The sequence below is a fragment of the Hoplias malabaricus genome, chromosome 7 (genome assembly GCF_029633855.1).
Source record: "Hoplias malabaricus isolate fHopMal1 chromosome 7, fHopMal1.hap1, whole genome shotgun sequence".
NCBI classification, from domain to species: Eukaryota; Metazoa; Chordata; class Actinopteri; order Characiformes; family Erythrinidae; genus Hoplias; species Hoplias malabaricus.
In genome coordinates, this window is record NC_089806.1 from 42,027,533 (window position 1) to 42,040,842 (window position 13,310).

Consider the following 13,310-nt stretch of genomic DNA (forward strand, 5'->3'; position numbering starts at 1 on the left):
TCTGTGTGTGAGAGAGAAATAGAGCACAGACACAGAGTAAAAGACTACATTACCCATAATCCCCATGTGATCTCAGCCTTAAAAGAAGTGTGAAAAGCAGACGTCAGGACTGAGAGAGAAGAGAGCTCTCTCTGACCGTCAGCAGACAGACAGAAATAACACACACACAGTTTCAGTGACCAGCCATGCTGAAATGAGACCAGCAATGCAGAAGTGAGGAGGGGGAGGTGCCCAAACTTCTGCATGTGACTCTCTGACCAATTCAAATGCTTGTGTTTTAAAATACACTGAGTGTCCAAATGTTTACAGACACCTGCTAATCCATCAACTCAAGGGTGTTGATCATGATCCTGTTCCCCCTCTGCTGCAGTAACAGCCTCTACTCTTCTGGGGTGGCTTCAGAACATTGCTGTGAGGATTTGATGGAAGCTACAAGTGCATTAGTGAGGTCAGGTGCTGATGGTAAATGATTAGTTCCAGTCTAACTCATGCTGAAGGGATTGGATGGAGCTGCATCACTCCAGAAAACACAGTCCCACTGCTCCACAGCCCATTGTTGGGGGTCTTTATACCCCTCTAGCCCACACTTGGCATTGAGCACGCTGACCTTAAGCTGTGCAGCTGGTCCAGAGCGTCCAGTTTCATTGTCTGTGTCCACAGTGGGGTGTTATAGTGGAGCTCAGTGGAAATAACAGTTGTGAGGCCTTCATCAGACAAAGGCAGATAAAACAGTGGCCGTCCGCTCAGATAATGAACAACAAGCTGCAACCAACCAAGCTCCACCCCCCACCACTGTGGTTAAGACTCTACCACAGAAGAGGAAGCACAGGACCTGAAAGGAAACGCCTCTGTGTGCTGCAACCTAGCAACAGTGTGCACAACATAACACAGCCTCCATCTGAATCATAGACCCCCAGCTATGTTAAGGTGCCCCCCCCCACCCCCACATTCACTTGTGCACAGATCTCCATAGAAAAGCATGGGATTAAATGGGAGACCTTAAAGCAGCCGTACATGAGTCTAGAGTCACCATGCTCAATGCCAAGTGTTGTCTAGAAGGGTGTAACCCCCTCCAGCACTGAGCTGTGGAGCAGTGGAACTGTGTTCTCTGGAGTGATGGAGATCTAATACCTTGGGCCTGAGTCGGTACCTGACCTCTCTCACGGCAAACTGACCACAACACACCACAGAGCACTGAGTCATCACCTCATCACCACCTCTGTGACAGGGGGAAAGGGGGCTGGCAAAGTATGCAGAGCCACAGCTGGACTACTGTCTGTGATTGTAGAACTACAAAGTGCTCCTGTGTGGTCAGTGGAGCTGATAAAGTGGACAGTGAGTGTAGAGACAAGGAGGTGGTTTTAATGTTATGGCTGATCTGTGTTTACCCCCCATCCCCCACCAGTGCGCTGAAGAGAGTCCAATAAGAGGAAGTCAATGAGGAAACACGCTGCTGCAGAGGCTCAACAGGAAGTGTGTGTGTGTGTGTGTGTGTGTGTGTGTGTGTGTGACAGAGTGTTAAAGCAGGTCACATGACTACTGTGGGCTACTCAAGGCCTAGACTGAGACTCCCATCAGCCTCCATCAGTGCACAGCGTCTAAGAGAATGATTTAAATTGTAAATTAATTCTATATTTAACCATTGTGTGTTAATGATATTTGACGCTGTATTCACTCAAGAGTCTTATTTATTTATTAAACCACATTATACACCCATCATGACACAAACAGAATCTATAACACACTGAATCACTGTCCGTCAGAATCAGAAAGATATATTATATTATAGAAAAGTTCAAATGGAAAAGATCAACAGGAAATTTAAACAAATAATAAAGTAAATGCAGCAGAGAGTCGAGAGGAAACTTCAAATTTACTGTAGAATGAACACAACGCAAACTGTAGACAATATTAATACTTCATAATCAATACAAATATCAAATAATTGTGTGTGTGTGTGTGTGTGTGTGTTAACTGTGTTTGATACAGGCGTATTCTGTAGTATCTCCAGTGTCCAGCAGTGTGTGTGTGTGTGTGTGTGTGTGTGTGTGTGTGTGTGTGTGTGTTAACTGCGTTTGATACAGGCGTACTCTGTAGTATCTCCAGTGTCCAGCAGTGTGTGTGCTGATGTTGATGGTTTGTTGTGGACCACAGTGGAGTACGTCACATCGTCCTGCAGCAACAACACATTCAGAAACACTACGTTACGCCTCTGTGATTTTATTAAATATTAACGTTACTATATTAATAGACAGTAATTAGCAGTGTAATTAGCCTTTGTCCTAATTCTATTTATTGGTGTATTTTACAGCAGTCATTATTCTTCTGAAGATACAGTAATGTAAACAGAGACACATTATAAACCATAAGTGGAGACTCACACACTGAGCTGTGTAAAAGCAGCCTGCTGTGGGGAATAAAGAGTGTGATACACACGTTTACCAACCTACAGCCACAGGTCAGTGTCACATGTGTTTACCACTAAAGTGTGACAATCACACGCTGCTATTAACCCAACCTGTGTGATGTGGGGCTGGGTCAGGGTTAAGGTTAAGATCTGGGTTAAGTTTAGACTCTCAGTGGAGTTTAGGTTTAGAGTGATACCTGATGTTAAAGCTAGAGTTAGGGTTTAATTTAACTGTGAGGTTCCATTAAGATCAGGGTCACACTGCTGTGTGCATTTCACAATGTCCCTTTAATGTAAGTGTAAAATAATGTAATGTAAACACTCACCTGTTCCTGCTCCTCCTGGTGTGTGTCCTGTTTGTTTACAGTAGCGTACAGCACCAGAGCATCATCCTGTTGAAACACAAATTCAGCCAATCACACGCTTTCTGAACACAATAAAACCTTCACATGGAGCTTTTCCCTCCACATCTGAAAAGCAGCTTTAAACCCTGGATGGAAACCACAGAGTCTCAACAAAAGCCTGAGAACTGCCGAGAGAGAAACAGCGGAGGTGGAAAACTAAAGGAAAACACAGGGAATGCTCCCGGATTCAGGAGTTTGGAAAAAGCAGTGAGGTCAGTCTCTGTGCTGCAGTGGCGTAGTGCAGGTCTTACCTGAGTCTCCTGACCTCCTCTACTTCCTGTCTGACTCTCCGTCCGTCCTCGTCTCTGAGCTGTAGAATTAAAGCAGAGACTCACACACAGCAACTGGACTGAGCTCCCAACACTGTGTGTGTGTGTGTGTGTGTGTGTGTGTGTACCTCTGTATCTCCAGTAGAAGACTCCTCCGAGGACCATCAACAGCAGTGAAGCCCCCACAGCAGCGCAGATGTAGATGTAGTTGACTGATGAATCTGAATCTGAAAGAACAGAGAGTGTGTGATAGTGGGGCTCTCTGGTTAAAAACCTCTGTGATTGTAAATTAATGAAATGAATGGATTCTAATTGTGTTTCTAAGACACTGATGATGATGGGACTGAACCTCCTCTGCTGTGGTCCCCAGTGGTGGATTCAGAAGGTGTAGGTTGTGGTGTAGTGTTTACAAGAAGAGAACAGTTTACTGAGTTACACATACACTGTGTGTTCAAGAGAATGATCTGTTCGCACACTGTAAAATCTCCAGAGAGATGGGGAGTTCTAAAGTAGCCAAACATCAGCCTACGTTCCACGTGCTCTGTGCCAAACATGACTTAGAACAGGATAAAGACCATCAGCACTGGGCTGTAGAGCAATGGGACTCCAGTCTGAAGTGAAGACACTACACCCAGCGTCTCTGAGATTAGCTGGAGAACCAGATACTAATCAGAACTCATGCTAATGTGGCTGAACACCACTGACACTTTCTCTGGAGATTAGAGGCTGAAACCACACACAGAGAGATGAAATACCACCAGTATTTACCCAACTAACTCACAGAGCTCAGGACTGAAAACACAGGACTAAAGATTTAACACCGATAACAAACAGATAAAACATAACAGAGGAGACACAGGTGGACAGTGATGAGGTTCTACAACTGATCCACACTCAATAATTCATCACACACTGATGACCTCAGGACTGGTCACCGGTAAAGACCAGCACTACCTTATGAAGATGGTCCTCTACCTGCATCACAACACATTCACACTGTGTTTTACCTTCAACAGTGAGATTGATGTTTCTGTCTCCACTTCCTTGTTGTCACGGCGACGAGGCCACAGTTGTGGTTAAGAGAGATGGGGCCTGTTTCTTTCTGAGTCTGCACAGTGGACACTACTCACAGACAGAGGGGCTTATGTAGCCAGGTCACTGCTATATACTACAATACAGAGACTAAAGTTTGGGGACACCTGCTCAGTCAACATGGGGAATGTCCCTCTTTGGTGCAGTATGAGCCTCTACTCTTCTGAGAAAGCTTTACACTAGACATTGCTGTGTGTAACTGCACAGTTAGGAGTGATGACATGTGACGTGACGTGGTGCAACATGGGCTATGAAGAGAAGAAAGAGGAAGTAACAAGAGATATATGAGGAACTTTATGTAACTTTGTTTTGACATGTCATTTGGGCCAATCAGAGCGTGCCACGTCATTAAGCCCGCCCCCTTTTGGAAGGGAAGTCCCGCCCCCGTGTCCAATCAGAAGCGTGTATTTGACAGGAAGTCCCGCCCTCTCGTCCAATCAGAAGCGTTTATTTGCTCGGAAGTCCCGCCCTGTCATCGACCAATCATAAGCGTGTATTTTCCCGCCCTTGTTCAAAAGTCCCGCCCTCGCGTCGTCCAATCACAAGCGTGTATTTTACCCCCGGATTTCCCGCCCTCTCCTCAACCAATCATAAACGTGTATTTTAACCGTAATTCCCACCCTTCGCTCTGTTTTATTATAGATATCTACGATCTATGACCCCCCACGATGAACCCCTTTATCGCGCGCGCACACACGCGCGCACAGGCTCTGTTTCATCACAGGTGTCAAGTCACGAGCTACGCTTTATCAGACGCACACTCGCTACCGTAATCGCTAACGATCAACCACCCCACCCCTTTATCGCGCACAGACATTAGTGAACCCCCCACCCCTTTTATCGCGCGCACACACATAAGTGAACCCCCCACCACTTTATCGTGCACACACATTGGAAATACAGGAATCGTCCAACGGTCTCAACCCCCCCCATCAAACGTTTATGACACACGCACGTACCCCCACACACACATACAGGGTCTACATAAGTAAATTTTTAATTTTCTAACTCCAAGTTCTAAATGATTAATGGTGTTTTAGTGATTAAAGATTGTTTTAAAATCGTTCATTTTCTCCCCCGGTCTATGACTCACACCCCAAAAACATATTGTTTTCATACGATAAAAATGACATTTGAAGATGTCTTAACGCTGCCCCTCCTAAACCCTTCCTTCTCGCTGTACGTCAGAAAAGTTTACGATAAGTGACTCAGTATATCTAGGAACTCAAAAATCTACACATTACACGCTGACATTCAACTTTGGATGACATACTGCTCGGACTGGAACCAAAAGGTAAGAACTGACATTTATAACGTAAATAAGATTAATTTAAGAATATTACTTTATATTTCATTTAAAAAATATGTTATATATTTATTTATTTATTTTATTTTTTTTTTTAGATTAAGAACAAAGAAGAACAGACGTGATGGCTAATATTTTACAAGCTCCAAGAAAGTTACCCTCATCTCTTAGCCGTACTTCTTCGCGGATCTCTGAATCAGACAAGGTTAAAACATTTCAATTAAGAAATGGATTGTACTTGGGATTTAATTTTGATCATGAGAGAGACAGCTTATCATTTTTCAACAGCTCAACAGAGAGTTGCAAAGATGCCACAGAAGTTTTTACGCTTCATCGGAACGATTGGGGCAGTTTCACTAACCATTGCTACGAGCTCAACACTAAACTTATGTCTGGTAATTTGTATTCTTCGCAACAATTCAAGATCCTCATCAAACCTTGGAATTCAACAAGAGCTGTGACATTGCACACTTTTGCTCTCCAAATCGTAAAGAATGTTAAAGGAACGTGTTTTGTCTGCTTGTCGATGTTATACAGTCACAAAAGAAATGCACCTGATATGGGATTTTCTTCACATCGTGATTCCTGCGTGAAAATAGAATGGGAAGATTGGAAAGAAATATATAAAGAATGGTTTGAAAACATTGAACAATTGTTTGAAGAAAACGAATTGATTAAAAGTCTTCAGAGATTAAAAATAAGATTAGACGACCATTTTTGAATCTGACGTCAGCTTTCCTTGTAGGGGTTGTTGGGGGAGGTGCCAAAGTACACACCCAAAACTCTTGAGAGATAAAAACAAGCAACACTCTCTCTCTTTCTCAACAAGTCACTCGTGTCTCAGAAAGTGACAACGCAACGTCTGCTGAAAATGGCTCAGGAATATGTCAACCTGTACTATGCTCAAAACTGTGACAACGCCACTTCAGAACTTTTTCAAACTACTGGTGAGGATGGAACTTCAGAATCTTTCAAGGCTCAGGATGACGAGTTTGTGACCCCGTCTATGCTCTCCATCATTCGGGCTTTCACAGCGGACCTCCTTGAGAAGGTGATTCAGAAGGATATGGTTGAAAACTGCAACGGATGCGTCGTTGACCACCCGTCGCAACACCAACATTCATGCCTCTACGATCCGGAAGAATTTTACCTACACATCAATGCTAAAAGGCTTCTCAAGAAACTCTATCGCCTTTGTCTTAAATTTCTCTTAGCGAGAGTATTGCATCTCTGTGGGTACATGCATCTCCCATCTTTAGAAAAATTGTTGAGGTCGTTTGAAACGATTGTGTGCGATTTGCGAAACGAGATGAATATCGCAACAGCTCTAAAAGAGATCAAAGACAAAGCTCCCCCCGTGTACTCAGAACATGTCAATAACGACAATGTAGATTACTGGGGCTACCAAATTCAACATCTCATGGACAATTTCACCTCACCTACTCAATAAAACGTCTGAAATGTGTCGCTAACACCTCTGAACTTTTTTATTTTTTAATTTTATTTTATGTATATATTTTTATTTTATTTTATTTTATTGTATATATATATATATATTTATTCTTTTAAAAAGTATGTAACCAATTGTGTGTGATTTTTGAAAAACTAATAATAAAATTATTTAATGTATCTTAAACAATGTGTGATTTTTTTGAAAAGTAATAATATAAATTTAATTCATACAGTGTGTGTTTTGACTCTGCGGTGTCTTGTTTAATTCTTAAACTAAAGTATATTATTTATCTAACACTTTTATTTTAGACCCCCAAGGTTTCTGAATATAAATCAATAAATATTGAGTTCACACATATTTGACTCATTATTACAAAAATTACGAAGCAGTTAATGAGACACATCTATTACACGCCCTCAGACCCAGGATCTTACGGAGGGGTTGAGAGTTTGCAAAGAGCTATTGTCGAGAAAATTGGTAAACGGGTAAACGATGGTGAACTTAAAACCTGGCTAGCAGAGTAGGATGCAAAAAGCGTTCATTAATGAACAGATATAATATCGTACATTTTGCAACAGGCACAGGGCAGAAAGCTTCTGTCTGTGAACGTTTTAACAAGACGCTTAAAAATAAAATGTGGAAATATTTCACAGCTGTTAATACGAGAAAATTCATTGATGTGGTACAGGATATGGTCCTTGCTTACAATAATAATTACCACAGCTCTATCAAAATGAAACCTGTTGATGTTAATGAATCAAATTCATTCAAAGCTTTTAAAAACTTGTACGGGTTGATTCCTTCAAGAACCAAGAAACTACGTTTTAAGTTTAAGATCGGGGACATTGTAAAGATTTCTCGTGTTAAAAGACATTTTGAAAAAAGATATGAGCAAAACTATACTAATGAAAATTTCACGGTTTTGGAACAGATACCGAGAGATCCTCCGGTTTACAAACTGCAAGATATGGATGGTGAAAACATTGACGGGGCATTTTATGAACAGGAGCTACAAAAAATTATAGTCGGAAAAAATAAAACTTATAAAATTGAGAAAATTTTAGATGAAAAAATACAAAAAAGAAGAAAGATGTGTTTAGTGAAATGGGTGGGGTGGCCTGAAAAGTTTAACTCTTGGATCCCTGCAAAGGATGTGATTGACATCAAAGTTTAAAAAGATTTGATAGGAACGCCTTGAAAATCATAATCATATAGTCATGGAAGAGACAGGGTTCTACGTGACTCTCCCGAGCAATGCATCCAAAGACACCTATCCTGAAAACAAGATTTCATGTTACATGACCAAATTTGCCAAACCTATTGAATTGACGGGTGACTGGGAGGTGTCTCTCACTGAAGTACAATATCCTCATTCATGGTACTCGTTGACAGCATGGGAAAGCATATTTTTTGTTCGATTCGATGACGGAAAGAAAAAAGAATTTTATAACTGCCAGATGAGTCCGGGGTATTACAGCAACATAGATGCTCTGGTTCAGGAAATGAATAGAGCTATAAAAAAGTTAGGTCTTGAAATAAAAATCCAATATAATATTAATACATACAAAATACGTATGGTAACTGATAAAAGTTATTCGCTGGGGGCTCAAGGTATTCTATCAATTATATTAGCTCTGGAACCAAAGAAAAATCTTACACGTGATGAACCTGAGGCTCGCTATCCGGTAGACGTCCGCGCAGGATTTTACACCCTGTACGTGTATACAGATATTATTCATTATCAAAGGGTAGGGGATAGTTTTGTACCATTGTTGAGATGTGTACATATAACCGGTGAGAACAACGAAATTGTCACAATAACTTACGACAAGCCACACTACGTACCTGTGAGCAAGAGTTTTATAAACGATATAGTTATTGAAATTAAATCAGACCAAAATCAACATATTCCTTTTCTCTACGGAAAATTCATCGCTAAACTTCACTTTAGACCCGCAAAACATTCATTTCGCGTTGGAAAATGACTGGTATAAGCTACACGAACCCCAGAAATCTTATAGAATATTATACAAATCAAGCAGGAAGTGGTCTTCCGGGGTATCAAGGAACACCGACTATGTATGGTTCCGGGTTAGGCTGAATCTTCAAAGCGCTTTTTAGAATGTGTGTACCTGTTATTAAAAGGGGTATATCTATTGTAAAACCGCATTTTAAAACAGGAACACATTTAAAACAAGGCATAGTAAGTGACGTCGTGAGCAACATTATTAACAGGAATCAAAAACAGGATGCATCAGGAATTGCTGCGATTGCGTGCAAGAATGTTAAGAGGCCTCCTGGGAGGCGCATTGTAATTACAGATAAAAAGCGAAAGCTTGCAGAGAGTAAAGACAGAGTGAAAAAGAACAAACGAAGAGACAACAAGCGTGCTTCGTCCTCCTCCTCCTCCTCTATCAAACGAAGAAGATTGAACTTTTTCTTACACAATGACTTTCTTACACAGTCTTTCAACTGAATGTCCCAAATCTGAGCTAGACATTTTTACGTTACCTTACATTCAAACAAGTATTGAAAAATATACTTATGTCGAAATACCGCCACTTTCCGCCTTGACTGATAACGGACCCTTGGAGTTTTACGTAGCAGGAAATGGAGAAGACTACCTGGACTTGAACAACACCTTTTTACATCTAAGATGTAAGATTACAAATCCTGATGGGTCAAATATTGCTAACGATGCTAAGGTCGGAATGATTAACTACCCCATAGCATCTCTATTTTCACAAGTAGATGTTATGCTCGGGGATCGCCTCATTAGTCAATCAAGCAATACTTACCCTTACAGATCAATAATGGAGTGTATCATGAATTATGGCGCAGACGTCTGCAAACGCAATTTTCAACCGGTTTGTTTTATAAAGATACAGCCGGTCAGATGGATGTAACCGACCCTCAAGGTCGTAATAATGGATTAAAAAACAGGGCTCTTTTTAGCTCAGAAAGTAAAACCTTTGATTTGATTGGGCACATCCACTCTGATATATTTTTTCAAGATAAACTTTTACTAAACGGAGTTGATTTAAAAATTAAAATGGTTCGAAGAAAAGAGGAATTTTGTCTAATGAAAGAAGGACCGAGGGATTACAATCTCAAATTACTCTCAGCATAATTGTTTGTGAAAAAGGTAACAGTTTCTCCACCTGTGAAACTGGGTCATGCGCAGGCGTTACTTAACGCTACAGCTAAATATCCGTTAGAGAGGGTCTCTATGAAAACCTTCAGTCTACCCACAGGCAGTCGTATCTGTACCCAAGAGAACCTGTTCCTCGGACCCCTTCCTAAAACATAAATTTTCAGAATGGTCGATAATGACACTTTCAGCGGTGCATATAATAAAAATCCGTTTAATTTTAAACATTACGATACAGAGTTTATAGCTCTGTATGTAGATGGGACACAACACCCTGCAAAGCCATTCCAGCTGGATTTTCAAAACGGGAATGTGGTCCGTGAGTTTCATTCCTTAATTTTATCTTCAGGAAAACAACTTAAAGATCAGGGGTTGTCTATAAACAGACAAGACTACACCCAAGGCTACACTCTGGTCGCATTCAACCTGACACCCGATGATGACTGTGGGCAGCATCTATCTTTAATAAAGTCGGGTAATATGAGACTGGAACTCAGATTTCGAAACCCTCTTCCAAGGACTGTGAATCTAATAGTGTATGCCAGTTTTGATTCAATTTTGGAAATCAATAGTCGTCGAAACGTTCTCATAGATTATCAATAACCATGGATACCGGAGAACTTACAGAGTTGATGAGAAGTTGTCCGTCTCTAAGAAAAGTCTTTTACGGTGTTTTTGCTAGTGATGAGTTACCCGAGAACAGATTGACGCAGTTTCCTGCTTTGTTCATCGTAAATACCGACCCGAGTCACATGCCAGGGGGCCACTGGCTGGCTTTATATATAATCAATGAAACCAGAGGATGTTTTTTCGATTCATACAGAAATCGACCAAATTCCCCCATCTTTCCTGAACCTATTTATTATTTTTTAAAAAGGAACTGTCTGGAAATAATACATAACTCTAAACAAGTGCAGAGGTTCGAATCTGTTTGTTGCGGACAACATTGTGTATTCTTTTTATATCATAAAGCTAAAGGTTATACTTTAAATGAAATTATGTCTATGTATAGTGATGATTTAAAAAGAAATGATGATAAGGTTGTAGCTTTTGTTAAAAAAATGTACCCTAGAAAAAATAACACACACGTTATGAATTGTATTCAATGTGTTAACTCTGGTGAAAGATTTACATTGTATTTGAAATAAAATAATAATGATGACACATGTAAAATCATTGAAATTGTATTTTATTTAAATAAAGACAAACATTACATGATTAATTGTTACAAAGATTCATCATTTATTAAATAAAATTACAATATGATTAATTAAAAATTCAACCAGTTTGAAGCGGTAAATCTAGGAGATTTAAAAACAGGTTCAAGATTAGAGGAATCATAACTTTTAGGGGAGGGAGCAGGGGGAGAATATAACGTTTTGGATTTTTTAACATCAGATATTTTACGTCTAACCCCTGCATTAGGAATGGTTGAAAATGGGATGTTTAAGTTAGCGACAGTTTATAACAGTTCACCCCAGCCTAACGGTCTCCGGTCATCAGATACTTTTTGAGGAGCTGTGAGATTTTTAATCAAATCCAACATGTGTGATCCTTTTACTGTTTGACCATTGAAAATAAATTCACTTTCATCATTCCATGAAGCTACATCATCAGACTTTAATATTTTCTCCATGATGTAAGAAGCATTTTTTCTGGTTCTGGCTGGAACATTTGCTATAACCTCTTTAATAATTTCATCTTTGGTTGTATGTAAATCCTCCGTCAAAGGTTTATTTTCAGTAGGTAGGGAAAGGGTTAATTGAGACATTTCCTCTTCCCCCTGTTTGACGATGTTTAAAAATCTTTGAAAGGCTCATGCATAAAGTTAACCTTTTCATAAGGAATCAAATCAGATCTGTTCAATATATGACGCATCACATTGTCTATATCATTTTCCACCATTTTTCTAACAGTTTCTTTTCCACTCGTCATGTTTTTAAGTTTATCTAATTGGTGTTGAGGCACCAAATACATCTTATCAGCGGTTTCCATGTTATCTCTGACCAGATGTTATTAAACTGCTGATGAAGGGGACTGCGACACTTAATAAAGGGAGAAGAAATCCTTCGGATTGGTTAACAGATTTTCTTTTAGCCTCCACAGATGTTCTTTTATTAGCAAATAGTTTAATTAAGTTTTTCTGTCTTTTAAACTGATGATATTGACGAGACGTTAAAGGAATGTTTCCTCTCAATAGATTTAGGGCTAATTCGCAGATGGCTAATATGAGATCTGAGGAAGCTTTACGTAATATAACCTTCCTTTCTCCAGGGGTAGCATGAAATAGAGATGTCAACATCTGAAAATTTCTCTTTAGACGCGCAGACATTTTTCAGTACTTTACAAATTTTTTATTTGGAATATACACTGCAGGATTCTCCCATGCAAACAATCCTGACCTGAGACGAAGTTCATCTGGCGTTGATGCTTTTAAATCTACAAATAAATACCCATAAGGTCTAGCAGTTGCTTCTTGGTAACATTCTAAAAAGTACTTGTTGTTTCCCGGATACATTTGACGCGCCAGTATGCTTATCTGTAGTTTATCTCTAGGATTTTTAAAAAGCACTATACAGTTGGTGTTTAAGTTGATGGTTCTGCTACTTTTTCCTTGAAAAAACAGATTTTGAACCAAATAGATGACGCTCAGGTTTTTGTGGTGTGTATAATTTGTAAAAGCCTTCTCTACCTCCTCGTTCTTGCTAGCTGTTTCCATCAGATCATCGATTACCAATAAATTTGTTTTGTGCGGTGGAAATAGTTCATCATCACACAAAGAGTTGGGTATTCCTTGAACAAAATGTATGTTTATTTTGTTCAGCAGTTCATCATAGAGAGGTTGCCAGCACGTATAACACCATACAATTTGATCCGGGGTTTTTGACATGGAATCCGTACAATTGTCCAACAACATTTTGATAAAAAAAGATTTTCCACTATTGCTTGGACCACACACTATACAAGAAAAAGGAAGCTGAAGTCTAGAATCAAATCCCCTTGGATTCATCATTTTTAGTTAGTTATTTAATATCCGTATGGTAATGTTGTGAAATCGGGTGAGAGAACACGTTTATCGTACAAAACTCTGAACCTTTTCATCAGTGATTTGTTTTTTAAGTGAAAGCCTCTTTTATCTCTCACAATTTGATTGTGGGTAGTCATAATTTCCGCGTTAGAATTTTTCACATGTTCATTAACCAGTTCTGTCAAGGATTTCAAGTTAAC